Source organism: Saccopteryx bilineata, chromosome 12 (genome assembly GCF_036850765.1).
Source record: "Saccopteryx bilineata isolate mSacBil1 chromosome 12, mSacBil1_pri_phased_curated, whole genome shotgun sequence".
Lineage (NCBI taxonomy): Eukaryota > Metazoa > Chordata > Mammalia > Chiroptera > Emballonuridae > Saccopteryx > Saccopteryx bilineata.
In genome coordinates this window covers 47,217,382-47,232,843 of record NC_089501.1, presented here as the reverse complement: position 1 = coordinate 47,232,843, position 15,462 = coordinate 47,217,382, and the positions used below count along the sequence as shown (strand labels likewise).

The 15,462-nt window shown below is 46.5% G+C and overlaps 1 protein-coding gene across 3 annotated transcripts in view; it reads left to right on the top strand.

Moving 5' to 3' along the window:
• The first annotated feature begins 89 nt into the window (after positions 1–89).
• The window catches only part of IPCEF1 (interaction protein for cytohesin exchange factors 1), a 145,231-nt gene continuing 129,858 nt past the window's right edge, over positions 90–15,462 (top strand). Inside the window, exon 1 of one of the 3 annotated variants that reach the window (XM_066248511.1) lies at positions 90–212. The gene's annotated coding sequence lies outside the window, so the exon portion shown is untranslated. Of the gene's footprint in view, positions 213–10,617; positions 10,741–10,879; positions 10,945–15,462 lie in introns of those variants that run through there. The other 2 variants (XM_066248512.1, XM_066248510.1) reach the window with 2 other exon arrangements.

Here is a 15,462-nt window from a genome sequence, read left to right as displayed (position 1 = left end):
ATGCAATTGGGGAAGTCGAGAGGACACTTCCCCCTTCTTTCAAAAGAGCTGCACTCTCTGGTCTCATGGGAGTCAGTCCTGTGTACCCTGAGCTCCAGAGTTGTGGCTGCTTCTGGTGGAAACCTCAACCTTTGCCTCAGAGTAGTCTGAGTTTTCTGAATTCAAGGAGAGAGAGAGAGCCGGCTCTGGGATTTACAGTCTCTTTACTGCATGTAAGTAAAACCACTCCTTGGCTGACAGAGGAGAAGTCACTGCTTGGTGTTTCAAGATGATAAGGCAGTCGATCCCCTTGCACGCTGGAGAGCAGTAAGTTCTGTAAGGTGACTTTTGGGATGCGATCTTTGTGCAGCTCTTTCTGCAGCCGCCGCTGGGAAGCCCAGCGTTGACGGCGCTCAGCTGTGCGGCAGAGAGAGTGCACAATCTGCTTCTCTCTGTTTCTTACACGGATGTTTGTATTGGTGGCTGCTTTGGACGGCAGACCATGGGCTTGATTTAGAAAAGAACAATGTGGCACTTGTTGGCGTCCTGACGGGTTCATTTGGGGAGACGCTCCGTGGCCACCCTCTTTTGAGAAAGTGTCCTCATTGTGGAGAATCCCCCTTTGTGTGCGGGCAGCTGGAGGGGCTTTTCCTTTTAGATAAAAGTCACAGGCTTGACAAAATATCTCTATGAAAATGAGGACCGAGGGACAAATATACGGTGATGGAAAATGAACTGACTTTGGGTGATGGGCACACAACACCATCAACAGTTCAAATGCTATAGAAATGTTCACCTGAAACCTATGTACTCTTATTGATCAATGTCACCCCACTAAATTTTATTTTCTAAATAAAATTTTAAAAAATTTAAGAAGAGAAAATGAGAACTTAGGTGACGTTGATTCAGAGGTTTTCTTCCCCAGGGCACCTGGAGTATTTTTTGTTTTGTTTTGTTTTTGCTTGTCTGTGAAAAAAATTTAACTGTGAGAGTCAGAGTTGTAACCCGCGAAAAGGGCATGCATCCTTGGCCGTGGCAGTGGCCTGCACTGGCCTGCGGTGCCTGGGCGCTCGGGACCCTGCTCTAGGCGCGGGACGGTCATGCATAGAGTCCCATCCCTCCGCAGCTTCAGTTTACATGGGAAACAGAAAGGACAGGACACAGGCCCCTCCTGCTCACACTTACAGCCCAGGAGGAAAAGGACTTCAGTTTGTGTCTTTGTTGGTGTAGCCACCCTTTAACGCATTTTTACACTCCCCTTTCTTTTCTTTCTTTCTGCATCGGTGTCGTTTTTCCGGAGAGGGTCCCCGTAGGAACGATGGCGCGCAAGCTGCACTAAGCAAACGCGCACCGTCTGAGTCTGGAAACAGGAAGCTCCTGCCTGCGGTAGCTCAGCTCGCTGTGGCAATGCGCGATAAGACATTACTTCACGACTATTGCCTGAGACTTTCTTTTTGACGCGTATCCTCCTCGCTCAGCTCACTTCTGCTTTCCCTCCGGGTGTGGAGGCCGGGCAGTGCGAGCTGGCAATCCGGCAGCACAGGCTGACCGTGTTTGCAAGCAGGCTCATACCGCAAGTGGTGTGTGAGAGAGCAAATCCTAAAAAAAAGTTTTTTTTTTTGTGTGTGTGTGTGTGTGTTGAAAAAAAATCCTGCAGGCACTCAGGGCAGTGTCTGCCCCAGAGTATGTTCTCAGTTGATATCTGTCGAATGAATGAATGATGGGGATAGTTCATAAAATGAGTGTGGGAGGGTAGCCTTCGCTTCATCTCTGGTGCTCAGACACTTACGGACGTGCAGGTTGGAGAACGTCAGAGTGAAGTAGGAGAGGAGGAGAATGTGAAAGTAGCAAGAGATGGAAAAAGGTGGCGAGAATACATATGGTGGTGAAGGTGGAGGTGAAGGATGTGGTAGAAGTGGTTCTGATGGAGGTGGTGGTGTAGAGTTGGAATTGGTGGCGAAGTGAAGGGGAAGGTGGCGGTGATGGCAGTGGTGGTGGTGGCAGAGACAATGATGTTAGAAGTGATGGGTTAGAGATGGTGGTGATGGTGGTGGGGATGCCGGTAGAGGGGATGGTGGTGGTGGGGATGCCGGTAGAGGGGATGGTGGTGGAGGAGATGCCGGTAGAGGGGATGGTGGGGATGCTGGTAGAGGGGATGGTGGTGGAGGAGATGCCGGTAGAGGGGATGGTGGTGGTGGGGATGCTGGTAGAGGGGATGGTGGTGGTGGGGATGCTGGTAGAGGGGATGGTGGTGATGCTGGTAGAGGTGATGGTGGTGGGGATGCTGGTAGAGGGAATGGTGGTGGGGATGCCGGTAGAGGGGATGGTGGTGGAGGAGATGCCGGTAGAGGGGATGGTGGTGGAGGAGATGCCGGTAGAGGGGATGGTGGTGGAGGAGATGCCGGTAGAGGGGATGGTGGGGATGCTGGTAGAGGGGATGGTGGTGGAGGAGATGCCGGTAGAGGGGACGGTGGTGGAGGAGATGCCGGTAGAGGGGATGGTGGTGGTGGGGATGCTGGTAGAGGGGATGGTGGTGGTGGGGATGCTGGTAGAGGGGATGGTGGTGGTGGGGATGCTGGTAGAGGGGATGGTGGTGATGCTGGTAGAGGTGATGGTGGTGGGGATGCTGGTAGAGGGAATGGTGGTGGGGATGCCGGTAGAGGGGATGGTGGTGGTGGAGATGCCGGTAGAGGGGATGGTGGTGGTGGAGATGCCGGTAGAGGGGATGGTGGTGGAGGAGATGCCGGTAGAGGGGATGGTGGTGGTGGAGATGCCGGTAGAGGGGATGGTGGTGGTGGAGATGCCGGTAGAGGGGATGGTGGTGGAGGAGATGCCGGTAGAGGGGATGGTGGTGGAGGAGATGCCGGTAGAGGGGATGGTGGTGGTGGGGATGCTGGTAGAGGGGATGGTGGTGATGCCAGTAGAGGTGATGGTGGTGGGGATGCTGGTAGAGGTGATGGTGGAGATGCCGGTAGAGGGGATGGTGGTGGAGGAGATGCCGGTAGAGGGGATGGTGGGGATGCCGGTAAAGGGGATGGTGGTGGTGATGCCGGTAGAGGGGATGGTGGTGGAGGAGATGCCGGTAGAGGGGATGGTGGTGGAGGAGATGCCGGTAGAGGGGATGGTGGTGGTGGGGATGCTGGTAGAGGGGATGGTGGTGATGCCGGTAGAGGGGATGGTGGGGATGCCGGTAGAGGGGATGGTGGTGGAGGAGATGCCGGTAGAGGGGATGGTGGGGATGCTGGTAGAGGGGATGGTGGTGGAGGAGATGCCGGTAGAGGGGATGGTGGTGGAGGAGATGCCGGTAGAGGGGATGGTGGTGGGGATGCTGGTAGAGGGGATGGTGGTGGAGGAGATGCCGGTACAGGGGATGTGGTGGGGATGCTGGTAGAGGGGATGTGGTGGGGATGTCTGTAGAGGTGATGGTGGAGATGCTGGTAGAGGTGATGGTGGTGGGGATGCTGGTAGAGGGAATGGTGGTGAAGGAGATGCCAGTAGAGGGGATGGTGGTGGAGGAGATGCCAGTAGAGGGGATGGTGGGGATGCCGGTAGAGGGGATGGTGGTGGAGGAGATGCCGGTAGAGGGGATGGTGGGGATGCCGGTAGAGGGGATGGTGGTGGAGGAGATGCCGGTAGAGGGGATGGTGGTGGAGGAGATGCCGGTAGAGGGGATGGTGGTGGAGGAGATGCCGGTAGAGGGGATGGTGGTGGAGGAGATGCCGGTAGAGGGGATGGTGGGGATGCTGGTAGAGGGGATGGTGGTGGAGGAGATGCCGGTAGAGGGGATGGTGGGGATGCTGGTAGAGGGGATGGTGGTGGAGGAGATGCCGGTAGAGGGGATGGTGCTGGGGATGCCGGTAGAGGTGATGGTGGGGATGCTGGTAGAGATGATGGTGGTGGAGATGGTTGCCGAGGCATTGGTGGAGGTGGTGTTGGACGTGATAATGATAAAAGTGGTGATGGTGGTGGAAAAAGTGGTGGTGAAGGAGAGGTGATGATGCGGAGGGCGGTGTGATATAGTCAGGAGAAAACATAGCTTTGGAATTAGACACATCAATTTAAAACCTGCATTTACCACTTACTAGCCCCATGGCCTCTGAACCTCTAATGTGGTGATTATAACAAACTGACCTTTTTGTGTTGTTGAGTGGGGATTAGAAATATGATTGCACAGTACCTGGCACCTCATGGGTCTTCATAAAATGGCTGTTATCAGTATATTTTCTTCAGTTTTCAAATCAATGTAGCCATACTAAAAAATTTAACTACCTACTTATCTGTCTTCTTTGTGCTTTTTGGTATTTTCTAAATTTGCTAAAATGGGCATGATTTCTTTTTTCAGTGAGAGGAGAGGAGATATTGAGACAGACTCCCATGTACACCCTGACCAGATATATCTGGCAACTCCCATTTTGGGCTGATGCTGGAATCAATGGAGCTATTTTTAGTGCCTGAGACCGAGGTTCAGACCCACTAAGTTATCCTACCCAGGGCCTACCCTCAAACCAATTTAGCCACTGGCTATGGGAGGGGAAGAGGGAGAGAAGAGGGAGAGGTAGGGGGAGAGAAGCAGGTGACAGTTTCTCTTTTGTGCCCTGACTGGGAATTGAACCTGGGACATCCATTCACCAGGCCAATACTCTATTCACTAAGCCAACCAGTCAGGGCTGAGCATGATTTTTTTAAAAAAGAATAATATATTAAAAAATAAATTTTTTATGCCTAGTTATCAGTATGGTTAAGCCCATGGTGGTATATTTTTATAAAGGAATACTATCAATAAAATGATGTTTATGGAAATATTAGTGTTAATGCTGAGTAAAAGAAGCAGAAACACAACATTTTTTTAAACTATGTAAAATACTGTAGAGAAGAATGATTGGGATAAATATGTTAAAATGTGAATATATGATCAGTGGTTTTATAGCTGATAGATATATTGGTCTTTGTACTTTCCTGTATTTTTCTAAAATTTTATTAATGGGACATATCAGGACTACCTTAATAATATGAAAACAAAATAAATGTTGAATTAAAATAAATGAAGAAAAATCAAACCTTTGTTTTTGTGACAAAGACAGAGAGAGAGAGACAGAAAGATAGGGACAGAGAGACAGGAAAGGGGAGATGAGAAGCATCAGTTCTTCACTGCAACACCTTAATTATTCACTGATTGCTTTCTCATAAGTGCCATGACCGGGAAGCTACAGCAGAGCAAGTGACCCCTTGCTCAAGTCAGCGACCTAGGGCTCAAGCCAGCGACCTTGGGCTTCAAGCCAGCAACCCCGTGCTCAAGCAGGTGAGCCGGCGCTCAAACCGGACGAGCCCGCGCTCAAGCTAGTGATCTCGGGGTTTCGAACCTGTGTCCTCAGTGTCTCAGTCCGATGCTCTATCCACTGCACCACTGCCTGGTCAGGCAAATTTAACCATTTTTAATTTTTCACCAAATATTACAAAAGTAGCTTTTTAGTTACAGGGTGCTAAAGTGTGTGGTTCATTGCAATCTAAGAGATGCCACTTAGGACTTGTTATTTAATCTTTGTGGAGGGGTCCCCTTTAAAATTAAAACTGATTTTAAATCATGGGACTACTCTAAAGTAAGAAGATGCAAACAAGGTACCATCTGGGGCTGACTAATCTAGGAAGGTCCGAGAATCACATGAAAATGGGTTATTTTCTCTAGATGACTTATAACTGTCTCTATATCTGTACTGGATGACTTTCTAGAAAGTTTAATATTTAATTCAATAGCTGAGAGCTCTAAAGTTAGATTAACCTACATAAATGTGATTAAATTTTTAAGGAATATAGACTTTATCATCTTGGTATGCATGGGGAGAGATCAGAAAGGTATTTTTCTGGAGCTGAGAAATAATTCTTGTTAGGACTTTGGGCATCCCATCTCCCATTGCAGCCTGTCACTATGATGGAGTCCCTTATCTGACATGAAATAAAATATTTTAGCTTATAGGTATTGAAATGAATCTCCTGTCTTTGTCTCAGATATGCTCAAGTGAGAGATAGTTGGCAGACCAAGAGGCAGAAAGATGAACATATGTGATCAAAATTCAAGACTCCTAAACCAACACAGATATTAAAATAGAAGTGGTCAAAGTGGAAAGTTAGCTAGTTTTGTTTTTTTTTAAATTCATTCTGTTTTGCTTTGTTTTGTTCTAGGTGAGAGGAAGGGAGATAGTGAGGCAGACTCCTGCATGAGCCCTAACCAGGATCCACCTGGCTACCCCATCTGGGGCCAATGCTCTAGTACCAAGCTATCTTTAGTGCCCAAGGCTGACAACCTCAAACCTATCAAGCAATCCTCAGCACCCGGGCCACGCTGGAACCAATCAAGCCACTGGCTGTGGGAGGGGAAGAAGGACACAAGGGGAGGGGGAGGCAGAGAGAAGCAGATGGTCACTTCTCCTCTGTGTGCTCTGACTGGGAATTGAACCCAGGATATCCATAAACTGGGCTGATGCTCTATCCACTGAGCCACCAGTCAAGTTATCCAGTTTAAACTCACCCCAAATTATTACAGCATGGGTGAACTCTTTCAAAAAAGCCTGAGTAAAAAAAGTAAAGACCAGATATTTCATTAAAATAAGTTAAGAGTAGACATGAATTAATTAAACAGAGCAAACCTTATGCCCAGTGGTAAAAATCCAATAAGTCAGCGGGGAATATGAATTAAACTAGGAATAGCAGCACAGGAGACTTTTGAATAGCTAGTCATAGCATATTCTGATTATTGCATTGAGGAGGATTGAATCAAAACCAATGCTAATCCTAAATACTTGCTATGTTCCAGACACTGTAATCAGCACTTTTATTTTTACATGAACAATTCTCAACACAATCACTTCTCAAAACAATCCCGGGAAATAGCACTGTTGTCATTTCAGTGATGCTAAAAGCTAAGGTCAAGTACCCTGTCTGGACGCACCTGCCGGGCAGAGGCAGAGATGGGATTCCACCCAGGATCGTCGTGTGTCTCTGAGCCTGGGGCCTTAACTACTGCCCTATACGACACTCTGTTGTTTCCATTTAAGTTAAAGATTTTCTCATACAAAATAGTGATTTGAGGCCAAAAGTTGGAAGACAGAGGGTGAGCATGAGCAGATTCACTTTCTACTTGGAAATCTTAAGTGCAATTCCATTCTATTTCCTTACTGAGGAGGTAGTGGGGAGGAATTCTTCCTCATTTGCAGAGAGCCACCTGCATCCTGACACGATTGCACATGTGTAGTTGTCAGTGTTGCCTACCTCTTAGGCGGCTCAGTGGTGTAATGTAGGAACAAAGGGGGTGTGGAGGGACAGTGGTGGCATTCATGTCTATCCCTGCAGAGTACACAACTCAGCCAAGATGCGTAACATTTCTGCCACCATCCAGATGCCCTTTGATAACAACACCCTATTAAATTTGAAAATATCCAGTTTCTGTGCTGAGTGTCAATGAGCACACATTGGTGATCTTTACAATAGGCTCTAGTTTTTAGTGGGAACAGCATAGATTGAGGTGGGGAGATCCGAGTGCCCTGCCTTTAACAGCTGTGTGCTGTCAAGCAAGGCATTTAACTTCTCCACACATCAGTTTTCTTATCTATAAAAGCTGTGATTAAAAGTGCCTAACCAGGTCCTGGCCAGTTGGCTCAGCGGCTCAGCGGTAGAGCGTCAGCCCAGCAGCCCAGTGTGTGGATGTCCCTGGTTCAATTCTCGGCCAGGGCACACAGGAGAAGCGCCCACCTGCTTCTCTACCCCTCCCCCTGCCTCTCTCTCTCTCTCTCTCTCTTCCCCTTCTGCAGTCATGGCTCAATTGGAGCAAGTTGGCCCCCGGCACTGAGGATGGCTGTGCCTAAGATGCTAAAGAAGGGCTCAGTTGCTGAGCAATGGGGTAGCAGCCACAGATGGGCAAAGCATTGCCCCCTAGTGGGCTTGCCAGGTGGATTCTGGTCTGCGTGCTTGCAGGAGTCTGTCTCTCTGCCCCCCACCCTGAATAAAATAAATAAATAAATAAAAATAAATAGAATAAAAGTGCTTCACCAGTGGTTTGTTGTATGGACCAGCTGAGGTTAAGTGGAGGTGCTCTGAAGAGAGTGAGAGAATCTAAGCCAGTGGGGCATTCTGTCTGCACACATTCTGTCTCCTTACCAGGCAGAGTCTCAGCTAGCCCAGAAGAGCTTTACTGGCAGAGGAGAGTGGGAAGTCATAGCAGGTGTCCCAGCTTGCCTTGCCCCCTCTCCATGTTCTCAAGTCCTAACCCCCAGCACTTCAGAAGGTGACCTTATTTAAAAATAGAGTACTTGTGGGTGTAGTTAGTTACACAATGGAGCGGGCCTCTAATCTAATGACTGATGTCCCTATAAAAGGTCAGCCCTGGGCACACAGAGACACAGTGGGGGGATGTCACGTGATGATGAAGGGGGAGGTTGGAGTTAGGCAGCTGCAGGCCGGGGAACGCCCAGGAATTGCCAACAACCAGGAGAAGCCTCGGATCGAGCCAGGAGGGACTCACCCCTGCAGGTTTCAGAGGGGGCAGGGCACCCCTGCGAATATTTTGACTCCAGACCTGTAGTCTCCAGAACTGTGAGAGAATGCCTTTCTGTGCTTTTAAGCCACTAAATTGATCATAGTCTGTCATTACAGCCCTAAGAAACTAATACAGGGGCTAAAAAAGAAATGTCATTTAGAAATGCTAGTGACAGCAGCCTCATCTATATTGCTGGCAAGCACTTCTAGGGCCCCAATCCAGTATGACTCACTTCTGTGACTAACCTGTGGCATTGGGCCTCAAACAGTAGTCACTTCATCATTGAACGGGGATGAATAATGCCATCAACAATGGCACACATGGACAAAATGAAAATCAGGCTATTGTGAAATCTGGAAAAGAACATCCTTTCATACACTGAGTCTAGCTAGGGAGCCCTGATTATCATACCGACGCAGTCATTTGCTAGATATGGAATATTAGTGTCTATCTGGGGGGACATTTACTTCCTTAAATTGTCTATTGAAAGAAAAGTTTAAATACTCTGAATTGGAAAATGATGCAGCGTGATGACATTTTGGTTCACACAGAAAACCTAACACTCCAGTCAAAGCAGATAGCGAATGGAAACTCCCTGGTTAATGGAAACTTGGGTCATTTTAGTGGTTTCATGTACAGTCGTTGAGTCCTTTGATGCCTAAAGTTAGTCTGGTACCTGCATAGCTATTTGAATGACAGCGTAAACAGCCAGAATTTCAGGCATATTCTTAGGTTTCTCTGCAACAGAAGACTCTTAAATCCCCCTTTGAGTAGGGTTTAAATTACTCTAATTCCTCTTACCATAATTATCCCTAGTAGAACAACATTCTTTTAGCAGAAAAACCTCGTTGTAGCAAAGGCAATTCATTTAATCGGCTCAAACTAAAAACATGGCTCCCCCTCTTAATTGATCCACATTCAATTTTCTTTACACTTCATTTTATATAATCTCTCTCAAAATCACAACAGAAATTTGTGATTGGATAGATTCTTTCAAATTCTGACCGGGTAGAATTTCTTGTTTTTCCTATCATGAAGGAAAATGATTTCTTAGGAATCTTGTGCAGCGCTCTTTCATGGCAGAGAGGATAGAACATTCAACCTTTGTGGGCAAATTTACATAGTGATATCGAACCTTGGTCTAAAGCACAGACCTCTCAGAAAGGAAAGAAATGGACCTAACTCCAATTGTTCCCAGAAGCTACAGTTTAACACCGCTCATTTTTATAGAATACAATTTTGTGTACAGTGTCATGACTCACCCAGAAGTAGTAATGTTTTTCACAGAGTTGTGTTTTAGGGAAGAAACCTTTAATTCTTTTAGAAACTGAGCAAATGGCTATGAACATGCAATTCCTATTTTTTCGGCTTTTAGTTTATGATTATTCTGTTTGGATAGCTCAGAGCACAGCACAGTACGGGGGAGTTTGCAACAGTCGTTATGGTCTGATGATCGCTTGGAGTCTCATTACTTTCTTGAGTATGTTTGAAGACTCGGCTACTTTAGTAAATTAATGGTTGCAGCAGGAACATTTTATTCATTCACTGAAGGTGCAGGTCAGTGATAACAACCTTGTTCTTTCCACCTGTTCAAAGCCTGGAGCAAAATATGCTAAAGGCTTCTTTTCTGGTTCCTTGTTAGACCATACAGCCTTCCTTCTCTTACCATCCTAACAAACAAACAAACAAACAAACAGAATTGTTCTCCATCGGGAACGTGATTGTGATCGCGATGAAGACCTATTTTTGAATATTTAACATTCAAGAGATGCCTATTGACTACCAAATATTTTTCCGGTATTTCACTGCAAGAGAACAGACAAGATCATCCTTCAAGGTCCCTTGTAATCATGTGGATGAATAACACCTATGCTTGGTTAGCTCCAGTTACAGCCATTCTCTCAAAGAGGAGGATCCGAACGAGAAACTGCGGTCCAAGGTTTTCCAGCTGGGGCTGGATTTCACCGCAGAACACAAGCTATTAAGATTTCCTGCTCTTGGATTTTCAACTTGATTAATCAACTAGAGCCGCTTTTGCGTAGGTGACGGGGACTTAAGAGAGAATTGTCAAGTAAGGTTGGAGAGAGGCACCGGAGCACTGTTTAGTTTTGTTTTGTGCACACACAAACATTCCACAGTTACGTATGAATCAGTTGCCCTGACAGGAGCGGCAGCTATCCTGAGCCCAGACACCAGCACCAGGAGGCCGACTCCAGAGCCTTGGGCAAGGCCGGGTAAGTGAGCCCAGCGGATTCCTCTAAACTGGCTTCGCTTTCGAGTGTTGGTGTCCCCAGTCACGGCAGAGTCCCAGACACGGGCTATAGGCATTTCCACTGTGCATGAAATGCTGACTCCTGTGTGCTCTGTGTCAGGAGCGAACTCGCAAGGGATCCCCTCCCAATCGCGGACTGAGCTCGGTGGCTCACGGTTCTTACCAGGTGGGTGTGAACCTTGTTTGTGCTGATGCAGGGAGGCCCCGGCTGGTGAAATACCCTCAACCCTGCTTGGAACTTTCAGGGTTCGGGAGGGCTCCTTGCTGCTGATTGTAGTTTCTCCAACAGGCTGCATGGAGGAGTTTCACGTATTAACATTCCAGGGCCTCTGTCTTAGGAATGGGCAAGGAGGAAGCTGCTTTCTCAAAAGTCCTTTTCTAGACCTTTGGTTTGTTATCGTCTCACTCTTTGAGAAGGAGACCTCCTTCTAAATCCCATTCATGGGGGAACTCTGAGCTATGACTGCTTTACAATCGACCAGGTGCGTTTGTGCACGTGTTCTTCTATTGATGCAGAGATTTTGTGCTGTCTGTGGGGCAGTTGGTAATACACCCAGTGAGGAAACTGAGGTTCAGAATGGTGAAATGGCTTGTCCTAGGCCACCCTACTGTCTTTTACAGAAGGTTTTCCTCCTTCTGTAGGAAAACTAGGGAGTATTCTGTTTTCTGACCTTTATTAGTAACTTGTCTCTGCTGATTTGTCATCTAGGTAAAGTTTGATGTCCCATCATCCGCTGCTTAGTGTCTCTCGGCCTGGTCCATCCCCTCAGGCGTGGGTCCCTAGCCTTACAATTGGGTGTGTTAGGAGGCCCCTACTCACCTGTCTTGGATGCCTGATGCCAGAGCGTACATTATAGAACCAGAGGCCAAACCTATTTTAGCAAAGAGGGACTTGAGACTCCATGTAGTCCAACCCTGCCGTTTTAGGGATAGGGAACTGAGGTCCAAAGAGATTTTGTGATTTCCCAAATGTGTACAGCTTGTTAGAGGTAATAATGCTCAGTGCACTGCCTAGGTTTTCTGACTCCTGGACTCTGTCCATTAATTGGGAAGGGATGGTCTTTCAGCGGTTATAAGCTACTAACACCGGTGTGCAAATTAGCCAATTGCATCTTGCCAACGGAGAGCTATTTTGGATTGCCAAACCATCTGGCTTACCTGGCCCACCACCACGATCTCACAAGTACCTACTCTAGACATTCTAAATGGTAACTGCCCAGACAGCAACGATGGCACTGGCATCATGTCCTTTTGAAGATCCTTTCAGCTTTTCTCATGTAAAGTATCTTTCTGTATAATGAGGTATTGTTCTTTGGGTATGCAGATGGTAGTGATTTACTTTATTTCATCCTTTCGCTCACCTAATCAACAGCCTGCTCTGTCAAGGCTTTGCACATACAGTATGCTCGGGTTAAGGGGGCAGTCTGGAGCTGAGGAAAACCCTTAAAGAACTTGGTTTTAGCGAACACGGGCTGTTTGCGGATCCAACCCATGACTTAGTTTCAGACACTCTGAAGACCATCAGGAAATGAAATTGATCTAGATTGGGGGGGGGGGGCTCAGAATAAGGGACAGGCCTGCACTTCCAAAGGCAGCGGTTAACAGTGACTCCTCCATTGATTCAAACTTGTTTCAAGTCTCCGTAAGCACAATCTCCTCCCAGGTCTCCACCCGGCCTTCTTCAACATCAGCTGAGCCCTGAAATGTTGTAAGGCTTTTGGGGGACCTCCTGGTCACACATGCCTTTACTGACAACTTTTTCTGAGACCTTGTAATATACCTGTTCTCTTTTGAGCCTTTGTCGTTAAATCACAACTTCTCTTGGACTCAGGGGGCATTTGTGCTGACTTTCTGCTTGGTTTCTTTAGTGATTAAAACGTTTGCACGAGATGGGGGTGGGTCTCTGCTAATTGGCACTGTCGACCCGGGAGTTCAAGCGGAACTGCCACCAAATGCCCAGGTCTCCAGTTCTCTTTACCATTGGAGAGAACCTTTTCAGAGTGTTTCAAGATTTTTAAATCCAAATGTATTTAAACACACACACAGAAATGGCCAATTTTAGCTTCTTGATGGATTAAGTTCAGACGCTTAGATAAATATTTTTTATTTGTGGCTTTTTCCCAGGAGGTGAATTTGCCTCGTGGAAAGTTATCAGAAGTAGGTCAAGTGTCTCACAGGGTATGAAGTACGAAAATGTCACACTCCTTGACTTTTCGGTTGCATTTGACCTACATATGAATGAGTGAAATCGTAGCAGGGTTTTCTTGGTGGGAATTGCATCTTTAAAATATGGAAACAAAGGGTTCCTTTATTATAATTCACCTTGGCTAGTGGACTATAGAACATGCTGTGTGTTGTGCAGGACTAAACTAGGGACCCTGGAAACCTTGGAAGTAAGGTATAGTGATAACAGTCTAGAGATAATCAGGACTTTGGAAACCCCAGTTCCATGGCTGAACATATCTAGGAGAGGAACTGGAAGGGAAAATTCTTGGGTTGGTTTTAAAGCTGCATCCAATAACACTTTCTTGGGCAGAGTGTTAGTTAAAGAGAGGCTATCATTTTAAAAGTCCTGTTGGTATTCTGTTAAAAGAAAGGTTGTTCCCTATCATATTTTGTTTGGGGGGAGTGGTTTGAATCGAATCTCTTTTGTTCCATACTTTTAAAAAAAGCAAAAAACAAAAACAAGCAAACAACAACAACAACCCTGGATTTTGCATTTGCTGTTATTGGTTATGGCTGTGCTTTGTCACAGAGGATTATCCTTATGAGGAAGTAATCTGGTGGATAATATTGAATTCGAATTGTTCTAAACTCGCACACACTGAGTCTTTTCATTTTCTCCTTGCCTGGGGACCAAGCGTGTGCTTCTTGTGACGGAGGTATGTTGGGATGTCTTGCCTGTGGTGACTGTCTGTTAGCTGGATGGAGCTGTAAGTTTTCCCAGTGGGAATTCCAGAATGGGGCTGGCCAGGAAGTCCCCTGCACTTTCCTGAGAGCGGAACCAAGATTCAAAACTGACACATCCTGACTTGCGATCAGATGATCATTTCCCCTGATGTCAGGAGATTTATTTTTTTTCGTCATTCGCTTCCTCAGTCTTTCTTAACACCAGACCCGTTACAGAACTTCCTTCACGCAGGCTGGCACAGGCCTGTTTGCCAGTCAAATGAGTAGGAGCCCCATGAAAAAATAATCTCTTTTCTTTTTTACATGCCTGATTTAGGAAGTCATGACAGAGTTGTTAATGTGAATAATAACTTAAAAATATTGCTTAGTTAATTTTAAAAATGGTAATTTTTAGCATTTTCTTTCTGTTTTCCAGAAAAACTAGAACCTAAACTCACAGTTGTGTGTGTGTGTGTGTGTGTGTGTGTGTGTGCACGTGCGCGTGCATAGTCTGGTGTCTAGGATTATTTTTCTGTGTCATTTTCTGAGACTTATCCTTAGTAGCTTTGAAAAAAAAATTCAAAATATTTTTTCTTGCTATTCATCAGGCCTCAGTCAGTGTTTGGGGTTGAATAGCACTTCATATCACATTAATTAATCATAGAACATACACTGGAATTCAGTAATAGCTGATCATTATTTATTTGGCTGTGTTTCAAAAACAGTTCCATTGAATGCTTAGATTGCTTATCTTTTCTACAATGAGACCAAGCATCTGGACTAATAAAGTAGAATGGGGCCCTAACACATCATCTGATCCCAACTCTTAGCTTTTAGACGTGAGAATATTAAGGTGGAGGAGAATTGAGGTCTTAAATGAGGTCTGAGGGCTAACTTGTAGAAGACGGAAGAGAGAAGCCATTGAAAAGTTAAGCAAACTTCTTCATCAAACATGCTAATGTAATGTAATATTGCAACACTACATGCTAATTATGCATTGTAAATCTCAAACACGGGAAAATTTTTATTTGTGGAGAAGTTTAATAAGCAGCATTTCCCAATGCATTGGCCAAGCAACGCCTTTTGGACAGAGCTCTGAGCGAACCTAGTGTTCATCAACCATAGTTTAGAAATCTGGTTCTTTGGCTTACCCAATCCTTTAGCCAAAATGTGCTACTTTTTATAAGTGAAACAAAGTCTACGGCTTTAATTTTATATTTGGTATCATAGTTTTGTTTTGTTTTTTTTTTTGTATTTTTCCAAAGCTGGAAACGGGGAGAGACAGTCAGACAGACTCCCGCATGCGCCCGACCGGGATCCACCCGGCACGCCCATCAGGGGCGACGCTCTGCCCACCAGGGGGCGATGCTCTGCCCCTCCGGGGCGTCGCTCTACCGCGACCAGAGCCACTCTAGCGCCTGGGGCAGAGGCCAAGGAGCCATCCCCAGCGCCCGAGCCATCTTTGCTCCAATGGAGCCTTGGCTGCGGGAGGGGAAGAGAGACAGAGAGGAAGGAGGGGGGGGCTGGAGAAGCAAATGGGCGCTTCTCCTATGTGCCCTGGCTGGGAATCAAACCCAGGTCCCCCGCACGCCAGGCCGACGCTCTACCGCTGAGCCAACCGGCCAGGGACCAGCCAGGGCGGTATCATAGTCTTTTGAGAGATACAGTAGAAATGAGAACTTTGGACACTGACGGAAATCAGATGGACAAGGATGACGGTAAAAGTCTTCAGGATTGTTTCTGTCCTGCATCTTCAGTGCATAATTTAGATTTGAATTCTAAAATAATGAAGTAA